Here is a 13,905-nt window from a genome sequence, read left to right as displayed (position 1 = left end):
GCCGCACTTTCCTGCTCGCGGATCGCCATGGTGACCCAGGAGCATGCCCACCTGGGTGCTACTTGCAGGCGGCACTTTCCTTCTCTGGGATTGCCATGAGACCGAGGAGCAGGCCCTCCTGGGTGCTGCCTACAGGTCGCACTTTCCCTCTCATGGATCGCTGGATTGCCACGGTGACCCTGGGGCAGGCCCTGCTGGGTGCTGCCTGTGGGCGGCACTTTCCTGCTCTCAGATCGCCATGGGGTCCCGGCTGGCAGTGGGGCTTAGCGGGGCTTAGGGAGCACATGGGGTCCTGGCTGGGGGCGGGGCTTAGGCGGTGCAATTGCGCCACCTTAGCCCCGCCGCCCAGGGCCGCACACAAGGCCCGGATAGTGGCTCGCACTGTCCCGCCCTGCCTGCAGTATGCAAATTAGCCGTCATCTTTGTTGGCGGTTAATTTGCATATCGTGCTGATTAGCCAATGGGAGGCGTAGCAAAGGTACGGTCAGTTACCATCTTTGTCTATTATTAGATAGGATAATGATGTGAGGAAAGCAAGTGGGCAGGGCTGTTCATATTGCAAGAGTAGAACCTAAGTCTAGTCTCATTTGATTTGCCTGCCCTCACTGTTATTATTTTTTTAATAAGAGAAGAAATTTTATAAGTAATTTCTAACTCAGCTTTATTCCTGATATTAAAACTCTTAGTCTTTTGTACAAAAGTATCAAAGATGATAGGAATGACCTTGATTTACTCAATTTATTTTAAAGATATTTGAAGTCTCCACCCTGGAAGAAGAGAGAGGTCGTGCAGGGAACTGCTGGGGTTCCAGGATCAGACAGACTTAGTGTACCAGGCCAGCAGTGAGGGAAAGTCGTATTCTCTGAGGTTCTGTTTCTCTGTCTGTGTAATGGGTACGATATGGTTTAACCAGCCTCACAGGGTTATTATGAGAACTTGATGAAGTTATTGATTTAAGGAAAAATCAAGTGTTTGCACAGTGCCTGATATATTGCTTACAGAAGGGAGACTATTGCTATAATCTCTATTCTTGGAAGTGAAATATGGAAAAGAGATAGAACCTGTGTCCCTCATTCCATTTCCTTTTCCCCCGAACCCTGGCCTTCATGGATTAAATTTGATCTAAAATTTCACTGTTAATAAGTCACTTCTTTCTACAATACTTTCATAAATTATAAATAAGGAAGAAATACTAACTGGTTTTCTTAATATATATCATGATGAATGAAATATCTGTAAAAATACTTTGGTAAGAATATATACTTTTCCTCTGTGAGCTTATAAATATTCCTTAAGGATGGAGCTATACTTTCCAGTATGGTAGCCACTAGCCATGTGTGGCTATTTAAATTTAAATAAATCAAAATGAAATAAAATTAAAAATTCAGTTCCTTAATTATGCTAGCCACATTTCAAGTGCTCAGTAACCACATATTACTAGCTACCATTCTGGACAGAGAACATACAGAACATTTCCATCACTATTCTGTTTGTTCATACTAATGGGCTTAAATTGGTATTCAGTATACACAGGATAGAAAGTAAAAGGGATGGGGGCACAGTGTTGAAAGACAAGGTGGGAAGGGGAGGAAGAGAAATTTTATTAATTTCATAAATTTGTGAAGACTAATCCAGCATTTTGCTGTAATAAGAATACTGAACACTGAACAATATTGCCCATAAATTGTCTGTAGAGGGTGTGAGAAAAATAAAGATTTTAAAGCTATTGAAAATTTTAATGATGTATGTTATTTTGCATAACAGAAATTTATGCATTCATCAAATATTTACTGAGTGCCTCTCATGTACCATGTTCCAGGTGAGTGAGCCATATGAATATCTGGGGGAAGAGTGTTCCAGGGGGAAAAGTAGATCAGGATAGGAATGATCAGGAATGTGGAGGTGGGACATAGACTGGAGGGAGAAGGTAGGATTAAATAGATTGTTCAGAGAAGGTGCCCTTAAGAGGGAAGATTTGAGCAAGACTTGAAGGAGATGAAGGAGTGAGCCGTGTTGCTACCTAGAGCAGCGGTTCTCAACCTGTGGGTCGAGACCCCTTTGGGGGTCGAACGACCCTTTCACAGGGGTCACCTAAGACCATCAGAAAACACATATATAATTACATATTGTTTTTGTGATTAATCACTATGCTTTAATTATGTTCAATTTGTAACAATGAAATTGGGGGTCACCACAACATGAGGAACTGTATTAAAGGGTCGTGGCATTAGGAAGGTTGAGAACCACTGACCTAGAGAAAGAGTGCCTGCAAGGGCACAGGTCCTTAGGCAAGGGCATGCCTGGCACATTCAAGAAGCAGCAAGAAGGCTAGTGTGACTGGAAGCAGAGGGAGCAAAAGAGAGACTGAGAGGATGTTACTGAATTGAAGGGGTCTGTTTGCCTGTGCACATCAAAGTCCAAAAGACACAAGCAGGATTTTTCAGCCAAGAAAGTAAGGATTTATTAAAGAGATAGTGCCATGCCTGGAGTCACAAGTAGGTCATGTTCAAAGACCTGGCTCCCTGATGGCTTCTAGAGTTATATCGGGGAAAAATCATTAATCATGATGACTAAGAGAATTAGGGTCATGGTCAGGGTTGTGGTCTCTACTGATTGGTCAGTGCTAGGGTAGGGGATAGTTCATCATTACATCTGATGCTGATGTCAACCATGGCGTTGGTTCATCTGGTTTTACAAGGTTACAGTCGATGGGGTCGTTCTGGAGGTGAAACACAACTGAGGCCTAGATGGTATCTCTAGTTTGACTGAAACTTTATCTCTATGGTCAGCAGACCCAAGGCTTTGTTTCTAAGACTACTGGTTGCTGACCAGAACCTCATTGTCCTGAGGGCTTAATGATTAAGCAAGGGGGAGGGAGGGAGGGAGATGAGTCAGGGCACTAAGTGAGGGCAGTCAAAGAAAAAAAAAATCAAAATAAAAGGGCAGATTAATGAAAATAAGATTCCTGTGTGGTTACAGGGATGAGGTCTGAGAGGGGAAGAGGAACAGATGCAATTTAATTCCAAGGGGCATTGTTAGTACTTTGGTTTTTACTTGTTCACCAGATAGTTTTTTAAGCAAGTCAGACTGATCTGATTTAGTTTTATAAAGAGTCTTCTGGATTCTGAGTTGAGATGGTGGTGGCTTAGACCAGAGTGGCAATAAGAAAATTGGTGAGAAGTAATGGTTTCTGGATAAATTTTGGTAGAGCTAATGTGGTATGTTGACAGATTGGGGGTGTGGTGTGACAGAAATATGGTAATCAAGATGGCTCAAAAATTTGTGGCCTGATTGACTTCAAAGATGGAGTTGCCATCAACTGAGATGCAAAAGACGGTGGGTGGAGCAAGTTTTTCTTTATCGGTCAGTATTGGACATTTTGAGTGTGAGATGCTTTTAAGTGGAGAAGTTATGTTGCTGGTGGAAATTGTGTTCTTTCACAGGATGATGAGGAAAGCATTCCACTGACCCACACATGGGAGATTGTGGTGTGGCAAGATTTATTCAGGTAGAAATAGAAGGCTCCCTTCCTGGGTCCCCAGTGTCCCATCTCCCTCGGTCCTGCCATGGAAAAAGCCCAGTCTTGTCTTCATCAAGGCCAAAGCAAAGGCCGGTGTCCAGAGCTTCTGTTTCATATTAAGGCTTAGCCCTTTGGAGCTTGCTTAGTCTGCTGCGAGCCCACATGGCAGCTAGACCTGCATGGTTGAGTGTGTGCCCGGGTGAGAGAGAGCTCTTCTGTGTTCCCCTGGGGTTATATTATCTCAGGCTTGGGAAGGAACAGCCACTTTTTCAAAGTAACCAATCAACTTCCCAAGCTTTTGCAGGCTTCTGATGGGCCCACCCCCTAGCCAGTTGATACCATTAGCCTGACAGGCCTCCATGGTCAAGCACCTCCTCCTGCACCATTTTGACTTTTGTTACATGAATGCTTACTTATTCTCCCTGATAATCTGGTACCTGAGGGAGGAAAGGAGGGGTGTTGATCCCTGGCAGAGCCAGAACACAAATCCCTTCATTGTTATTACTATCATGTTAATTGTTGACTGTTAACTATCCTATACCCACCTAAGTATGTAAAGGAAGTCTGGGTCTATTTGTTTTACTTTTTATCCAGGCCCAGAGATTTGGCTGCTTTGTTTTCTCCCACCTCCCTAATCAACTACCAGTAAATTTCATATAACCCCCTTACTCCTCCTTTGATTGTAATGTATAAAATAAAGTGCAAAACTGCTATTCTCTGAAGCATTTTTTTCAGTCTGTTCAGATTTTGCTTCCTGGCAGTTGTCCTTTGGCTCATGTCAACTCATAAAAATTCCTACTGGTTTGGACGTTTCTTACATTGACAATGCATTATTAAAATCATGTATTATTCACCGATTTCTTTTTTATTTTTTAAATATTACTAGAAATTTTTAAAATTACAAATGTGATCTGCCTTCCTTATATTTCTAGTAGATAATGCTGGTGTAAAACACATCTCTCAGGCTTAAATTTTTGTAAACAAATAGCTTTTCTTAGTAGGAAAGTAGTTTGCAATGTTTCTTCCCATTGATTGTTCCACTGTGAAGAAGAGGGTCCCGAAATCATTAGTGACAAGGGCTGTGTGCTCTAGGGCGCTTTCCCACTGCAGCAGGAGGCTCTGAAACCTGTCCTAAAACAGAAGCCACATTTCAAGTCTTTAGATTGGTAGTTCCCCCTCCCCACTACCAGACTAAAAGTGGTAATTATGTCCACATTGTCTGACTAAATGTTGCTGGTGTGCAACATAAAAGCTGGTTTCAGGCAGCTCGTTCCTCCCTGAACAGATAACAAAGGTTGGGGCTGAGCTCCCAACAGCTCTCCTGTGTGTGGCTTGACACCTTCTGGCAGCTACCACTTGCAAGATGAGAAGGAGGAAGGGTTCTGAGAACCCCTGGGAAGTGTGGGGGCCCCCTGCTGCTCTAAAAGGCATTCTAAGAAAAGACTTCACAGAAAATCAATTGCTATCACTTAAGACCTTTCCTTTAACTCACTATATCCCATTGTGGGCTTATTTTTTTCTTAGCATGGGACAAAGCAATGTGTAAAAAATTGTATACTATTTCTGTGGTGTCTTTGAAAGCAAGTTTATAAATTCCTAATAGGCAATCCTATTAGTCAGGAGTCTAAGAGAAGAGGATGTCAATAAAAATCATCCACTAAGAAAAGGGGACATCTTTCAACAATGAAGATTTTTTTAAAACTTAAAAAAAATCATCCACTAAGACAGAGGACGGTTTTTGGAACAGGGAGAAAGGCATTGTTGTAACAGGACTACATGGGTTCAGGAAAGATGACTTGAATTTGAAGAAAGGAAAACATGGAGGCTCAGAGCTCTGCATCTCCACCCCATGAGGTTTCCGAATCAGGCTGCCTGGCCCTTTCAGCTTTTGCTTCCCTGTGGCTTGAGCCTTTCGTTCTCCAGGGAAATCAAGGGAAGATTTCTGCTGGAAAAACCAGGTCCTGTTAGTTTATGGATTTACCTCGTTTGCTCTCTCTGTGCCCCTAATAGTTTATTTTTAAATCATATTTTTAAAGTGCATTGCTACTTTTACCCCAGTGTGCTGTGTGGGCAGGAGCCTGGATTCTAGAGGCAGACAAAGCCTGGTGGCTAACCCAGGTTGTTATTTCCCAGCTGGGTGACCTCCACCAGCTGCCTGATCTCCAAGCCTCCCTTCCTCTTCTGAACCTGAGCACTGGTAGTCTCCGCCCTGAGGGTGGCTGTAGTAGGGAATGAGGGAGCATGCATGTGTTGGGCTGAGGGTCTGGCACATTGGAAGTGCTCAGAAATGTTAGCTATTATTATAATTACTAGAGGCCTGGTGCACAACATTAGTGCACTCCAGGGGGTGGGGGTGTGTCCCTCATCCTGGCCTGCACCCTTTTGCAGTCTGTGAGCCCTTGGGGGATGTCCCACTGATGGCTTAGGCCTGCTCCTTGAGGGCTGCCGTTGCCCCCACCACCCACCGCTGCACTCACCAGCCATTAGCCCGGCTTCTGGCTGAGTGGCATTCCCCCTGTGGGAGTGCACTGACCACCAGGGGGCAGCTCCTGCGTTGAGCATCTGCCCCCTGGTGGTCAGTGCGCATCATAATGACTGGTTGTTCTGCCGCTCCGTTGATTTGCATATTACCTTTTTATTGTATAGGATTATAGCTTCTAAAGATAGGACATGGGCATCTTATATTGGAGGCAGTGTGTGTGTGTGTGTGTGTGTGTGTGTGTGTGCGCGCGCGCATTATTCTATCTATTACAGCACACCACATATCTTTTTCATTTTTAACACGGAGTGCGGGTGAATTTCCCGCCAAAATATAAGATGGCTCTGTCTTTTGGTTTTGTTCCATCCACCAAAAGGGTGGATTACAAACAAATATTTGGTAATACGCAGTTACAATCGGCCCGAGTTTACACGTTTCCCGCACTCCACCGCAAATCTATATGAACCGAGTTAAAGACGGCTCCCGCGGAGTACGCGCAATTCACGCGAGCCGACTTAACATTCTCTAAAGACTTTCAGTTAGGTGAAAATTAGGGAGTCAGCCTATAGATGGAAACAAATATTGATACAAGAAGAAATGTAAGGCTTGAGGCCTGGGGCACTCATGGAGCCCCAGAAGTAGCAGCCAGGGAGGAAGAAACCCAGCAAGTGTGAGATTCTGGATGATCAGCTGGATGTCACTACTGCTGACAGATCAGAGATGAGGTTTGAGAAGTGGCCACTGGTTGGGATTAGGAAAGCAGAGATTGCTGCACACCCTAGTCTGGTGGTATGGTGGGGGAAATGCCTGGTTAGAGTGGCTTCATGAGAGAAGGGGAGAGAGGAAGTGGAGTGGACACAGTAGTGAATGGAGGAGAGAACACATCAAATAACTTTCTGTGTTTTTTTTATTAATCCTCACCTGAGGATATTTTTCCATTGATTTTTAGAGAGAGTGGCAGGAAGCGGGAGACACAGAGAAAGAGAAATATTGATGTGAGAGAGACACATCAATTGGTTGCCTCCCACACATGCCCCGACCAGGGCCAGAGCTCGAGCCCCCAACTAGGATATGTGCCCTTGACTGAAATCGAACCCCGGATCCTTCAGTTCGGGGACTGACACTCTATTCACTGAGCCAAACTGGCTAGGGCTCAAATAACTTTTTAAGGGAATTCTGATAGACATAGGAATAGAGAAAGGGTTGGTATACGATGTCATCTTGTCATCATCATCATCATTTTGATATATTTGCAAATATTGACTAACTCCTTTTATGAGCCCCAGAAAGTAGAAGAATCAAAGAAGGATAAAGAGTCTACAAGTGCTTTGGTTCTAACCATCATGATTCAGCAGAGACATTCCTGAAGGAATTCACATGGCACAGATGTTCTGAATTCTGATAGTGCTACCAACACTCTTTCCTTTTCCCCTTCTTTCCTTCCTTTTTCCATCTTATTTTTCACTTTATTCATTCTTGCCTTCATTTATTCCACAAAGACATATAAGCCCCCACAACTTTGAGACTTGGATCCACCAAGAGGGATTAGCATGAATTAGCTAACAGTGAAATTTTATTTCTTAATAAAATTTTTCTTTTTCTCTTCTCCTATACTTAAGAATGAAATATTCTTAAATTTCAAAACCAGTTGGTTTTATCTGCCAAAAACATACTCCCTGATTTAATTGCAGACATTCATCTAAATAGCTTTCTATGTAAATGCATAGCTTTCTATGTAAATGCATAGTTTTTAGAAGGTTTTTTTTTTAAGGCAAAGGCTGGGTAGCAATAAACAAATAATTTCTGTTATGAATTTCATTCACTTAAAAAGATAACCATTCTTTTTTCAGTTTTAAAGCTGCCCTCAGAAATGAATGGGGGATGTCATTAATTTTTTTTTTCAGAGCTTCACATTTCTGAATTTCATTCTTTCTTAATTTTTCCAAACTCCAGACTCCAGAATCTTCCTTTCCTCTACTCACACTCTTCATTCTTTTTTTTTTTTTTGCATTTCACTGTGTCTTCTCCTTAGTCTCTTTCTTATATCTTTGGCTTGGGTGTAGCTAATAATGATACATGTGCCTAATTAAACTGCTTAATATTTTTCTTTTAATCACTCCATACCTACTGGGTCCTTCCTCACTGTGCATTCAATGATTACAATAATTTCATTGTCCCTCACTAGAATAATTTTCTCACATCTTATGATTTCCTCTTAGAAACTTAACAAAGTAATTTACTAAAAACTTCTTGGTTTAAATAAAGGAAACAAAGAATTTTTAATTTTTACAACCTTGATATTTATGAGCCCAATTTGGTGATTGTCCCAGGGAGATACTGGTACTTGGGGTGAGGGTGGGCACAATACCCTAAGAGACACCCAGGAGAAAACTAGGTGTTATTAAGCTTGGCCGTTAGTAGAAAGAGCACTTAACCTGTGAGATGTGTCTCACCCATTCCCCTTACCTACCTGACCATGGCTTTTTCTACTTCTCCCAGTTAGACCTCAGAAACAGAAGTGGTTAATGTTCTCTAAGGACTGAAGATAGGCTCACACACCAAAATCATGGAGCAATTTAAGAAAACATATACTGTGAGAGAATAACCACAAAGAGAACAATCTACAGTAGAAGGAGGAGAGACCTATTGACAGATATGAACAGGAATCTTAATCCTAAATAAGACATTGCAAATATGAAGCAAGACTTGATAGTTTTGAAGGAAAGTCAACCAAAGATTCTGGATATAAAGAATATAATTCCTCAGATAAAGAATGGGTTAAAAAGCTAATTGACTGCCAAATGGATAGAATCTAGAAACCAAACCATGTTTGCTTGGGGGCTTGGTGTATGTATGCGTCATCACGACCTGGTAGGAGAAAGATGGATTATTCATCAATAGTCTTTAGAAAACTGGTTCACTCTGTAGGGAAAATTAGGATTAGATCTCTATCTTATTCTGTATACACAAATAAACTTTAGATAGTTAAAAGCGAAATGTGAAAGAGAAAGCTATACAGCTATTAGAAAAAATGTAGAGTATTTTTTGTGACATTGGGATGGGCAAGGATGTCTTAAGATGACAAAAAGTGAAAACCATAAAGGAGATAACTGATGGAATTAATGACACCAAAATTAAGATTTCTGGTACTATAAACAAAGTTAACAAACAGGCTATAGATTGGAGGTGACAAAGTAGATAACTGACAAAGAAATATTTAGAAAATACAAGTAACTCCTGCAAATCAGATTGAAAAAAAGGATATTGTAGCAGACCCTGCTGATGCCCCGCCCACATCCCTCAGCCCACCTGTGAGTTAACCTGCACCTTGGTAGATGGTTGGTTCCTTAAATCACACAACTTCCCACCTTAGTGTGGGAACCTCTCTCTTTCTTGGCCTGACTGTTCTCTTAGGTACTGTGGGAGCATGCTCAATTTAGGTGCAGTGAAAACTGGAAGTGCTGGTGATTGAGTCTCCCCAGGGGCAACCTCAACCAACAAGGACCTGGAGGTAGTGTATAAATAGCCCAGCTTCCCCATTTCTTGGTGGGACAATTCTGAGAAGTGTTCACATGATTCCTCAGAGGGTTCCCAGAAGGACTGAGAACCCTCAGTCAAAAAACTTTTATAAGTGCTTTATGTTTTATTTCATTAAATCTCACAGCAACTCCGGAGCGCCTCTATTTACTGCATGCTGCCTGATTCATGCCTCATTCCACAAAGCCAATTAGGTCTTTAAAAAAATTCCACAACAACTCTATATCATAGATTGTAATATTACCCTTATTCTATCAGTGAGAGAAATAAGACAAAGGGATATCAAGTAACTTGCCCAATGTCATATGACTATTAGCTTGGAAGCCAGGACTTGACTTCAGTCATTCTGATTCCAAAACTCCCACTTAACCACTGCCCTAAGTTTGTTCAGTGAGCAATAAGGATCTATTGAAGATTTCTGAGCAGAATCACAAAATAATGGACATGGAATTTTAGCAAGGTGGGGGTGGATTTGCCAGAGTGTGCAGAATGGAAGCAGGAAGTCTGTGAGGGGTGTGTGTGCATGTGTGTTAATGTCAGTGTAAGCTATGACTGACATGTTACCAGTGAAATGGTACAGGAAGGGACTGATGAGGTGGCCAGTCAGGCAATCCATAAGTTTGTATTGTGGCCCTACTCAGTGCTAGGACTTGGGTGGGGCTCTGGGGCCAATGTGGAGAAAGATAGAGACATAAGGAATTAACTAATAATAAGTGTGCAAACTACTGCCAGGTTAAAGAATATAGGGGCCCAACTTAAAACAGGAGAGAGGGATGGGTATTCTTTGTATGTAATTTATAGCTATTTTTCTAAAATAAAAATATTATGTATGAAATAGTCAATGTTTTATAATCTTGAAAAATAATTTTATATATTTTTATCTTCATATATTTATTGGCCATGAAAATAGTTTTAAACATAAACATTGTCTTAGAATTTCTCTCCATAACCCAAAGATAAAATATATTCCCTTAAAACACAGATGCCCTTTTCAAGTTAATTATCCAACTGAAAAAGCAAAGGAGGTGGTTTGATGGTCATCTAATTGACAGATGTCTCAGAGATAATCTGGTCCTGTGATGCACAATTATATAGAAATGTCGGGTCTCTGTTTGTGGATAATGAATGTGTTATCTTCAAGTAGCTTTTAGAGGTCAGAACGAATGGACATTTTAACTGGAGGATCAAAGGTCCAAATCAAGAAAATCCATCCCCAGGCAGAGGTTGCCCAATGGTATAGCAATTTTTATGAATATGTATATACACACATGAAACATTTTATTTCTCCTACTTAGCAGATTATTTGAATCCCTTAGACATGCTTTTATTCATAAAATGCAAATGCACTGTCATCAAAATGAGTATCATATCTGATTCTTACATAGACATTTATCTTCTGTTTTTTAATGCAGGATGCTTGCGAAATAGCTGTCTTCCTAGAAAGTTGTGCTTAACCCACATGTTAGTAAGGAGAATCACATGTTCTCAGACATCATCTTTTCTCCCCAAGATATTACAGAATCCTTCCTTGGTTATTCTGTTGTCCCTCCCTTCCCCAGCGAATCCAGAATGAGCCTTCAACAAGTAGATTTGATTATATCACCCACCCACCTTAATACCTTTTGCTGGCCTCTAACTAATCCTGGCCATTCCCCACGATCTAGTTGCTGCCTCCTACTCCCCTTCACTGCACACTAGTTCATCATTCTGTACTCCAACCACAGTGATCTCTTAATTTATCACAAGTGTTGCCTTCTTCCTGAAACAATGATCTCTCCCCTCCCCCCCACCTCAACTCTCTCTTCCTGCTCACCCTTTAGTTCTCAGCTCAAAGGTCACTTCATTCACATATATGTCAACTCCTTTTTCTGGATGAAGAGAAAAAGTTGCTTCTTTCACGAGCTGATATTCTAGTAGGGAAAGGCACAAAATAAACAAATGTGCAAATGTGCAATAAGTCACAAGGCTAAATATGCTAAGAAGAAAAATAAAGCACGGTATGTAAGGAGAAGCTAGGGTGGGGATGGGATTGTTCTTTGAGATTAGTGGACGGGGGGAGTGTCTCTGCTAAGGGGACATTTGAACAGGGACCAGAGAAAGTGGGGGAGTGAATAGCAGGCACAAGAGCCCTGGAAATAGGAGGGCTCTTGGATTGTTCAAGGAACAGCAAGGAAGCCAATGTGACTGGAGCACAGTGAGCAGCAAGGACAGTGAGGCAGATGAGGTCTTGGAGGTAACAGGAAATGCCTACAGATCATGGAGGACTGTAGGCCATGGTAGGGACTCTGGATTGCCCTTAAATGATAAGGGGAGCTACTACAGGTGTCTGAGCAGACAAGTAACATGATTTGACTTTGTTTTTGAAGGATCTCCTGACTTTTGTGTGCAGAATAGACAATAGTAGAAGCTGGGAGCCAGTGGGGAGCCTACAGGATACATCCAGGTGAGAGATGATGGTGAGTAGGACAAAGGTGGTGGGGGTGCAGAAAAGTGAGTAGATTCCAAATGTATCACAGAGGTAGAGCAGCCTTCTCTGAATCCCTCACCAAAGCTAGGTCAGATTCCTTCGTCATTTTTTCTCATTGAATCATTGGCTTGGCACTGATTCAGTTGGTAATAATATAGTCTAGTGTGATTATGTGATGGGATAACATTTGAAACGATTAATGGGTACTTTCTGCCTCAGAGAGAGAGTGGACCTCTTAGGAAAAGGAGGCTTCTTCTATTTTTTGAGATTTAAAAGTTCCGAATTGCCTAGAAATGCCTGGCAAAGATAATAGATTTGCAAGAATAAACAATAAGGATCAGCAAGGCCTTCAGAATAGGACTGTGCAGGTTAGCAGCTAGGGGGTGAGGAGAGATGGAGAAGGTAGAAGAGCAGTCATCCTCATGGGTCCAAGACCTGGATCATACCCTGTTCCTCCTAAGCCACAATCTAGGGCAGTGATGGTGAACTTTTTGAGCTTGGCGTGTCAGCATTTTGAAAAACCCTAACTTAACTCTGGTGCCGTGTCACATATAGAAATTTTTTGATATTTGCAACCATAGTAAAACAAAGACTTATATTTTTGATATTTATTTTATATATTTAAATGCCATTTAACAAAGAAAAATCAACCAAAAAAATGAGTTCGCGTGTCACCTCTGACACGCGTGTCATAGGTTCGCCATCACTGATTTAGGGAAAGGGAGCGAGCAGAATCTCCATTTGGGGTTTATGAGATCTCATTAATGGAAACTTGGCCTGGGGCAAGATCCTGAGATGTGACAGGTCCCTGAGAAGAAGTGCTGCATGGTGTGTGTAAGCAGATAGAGTCTAAGGTGACCCTACAAAGGTATGACAAGATCTAGGAGCAGCATACAATCCTGTTTGTTTGTAATGTGATGGAATATTCTATACCTGTGCTGTTGAATATGGTAGCTGCTAGCCATGTGTGGCTATTGAGCACTAGATGAGTGATTAGTATGACCGAGGAACTAGATTTTGATTTTAAAAAATTTTAATTACTTTAGGTTTAAATAACCATATTTGGTTACTGGCTATTGCACTGGAAAGTACAGCCGGGCATAGGAGTAGGAGATTTAGGCAGCCCCACAATTTTTCATGGTCCTATATGGCACATGAGGACTAATATGCAGTTGTATGGATGTACCACATTTTTTTATCTATTCATCAGTTGATGTATATTTGGATTCATTCTATTTTTGGCAATTATGATTAATGCTGCTGTGAAAATTTATGTACAAGTTTTTGTGTAGACATGTTTTTAATTCTCTTGCATATATACTTTGGAGTGGAATTGCTGGGTTATATGGTAACTCAATGTTTAACGTTTTGAGGAATTGCCAAAATGTTGTCCACAATGGCTACACCATTTTACATTCCCACCAGCGATGTGTGAGGTCATGACTTCTCCATATCTTGGCCAACACTTGTTATTGTGTGTCTTTTTTAAAAATTTTACTAGAGGCCCGGTGCATGAAAATTTGTGCACTTGGGGTGTGGGGAGGGATGTCCCTCAGCCTGGCCTGCGCCCTCTCACAGTCCGGGACCTCTTGGAGGATGTCTGACTGATGGCTTAGGCCTGCTCCCTGGGGAATTGGACCTAAGCTGGCAGTCAGACATCCTTCTGGCAGCCTGGAGCCCTCGGAGGATATCTGACTAAGCCATTAGATGGCAGAGGGTCCCGCCACCGCTGCTGCACTGGCCAGCCTAGAGCCGGCATCTGGCTGAGCTGCACTCCCCCTGTGGAAGTGTACTGACCACCAGGGGGCAGCTCCTGCATTGAGCATCTGCCCCCTGGTGGTCAGTGCACATCATAGCTGCCAGTCATTCCTGTCGTTCTGCCATTAGGGTCAATTTGCATAT

The sequence above is a fragment of the Myotis lucifugus genome, unplaced genomic scaffold (assembly GCF_000147115.1).
Source record: "Myotis lucifugus unplaced genomic scaffold, Myoluc2.0 scaffold_8, whole genome shotgun sequence".
NCBI classification, from domain to species: domain Eukaryota; kingdom Metazoa; phylum Chordata; class Mammalia; order Chiroptera; family Vespertilionidae; genus Myotis; species Myotis lucifugus.
The sequence above is the reverse complement of the archived record's forward strand: the minus strand, read 5'-3'. Positions refer to the sequence as shown.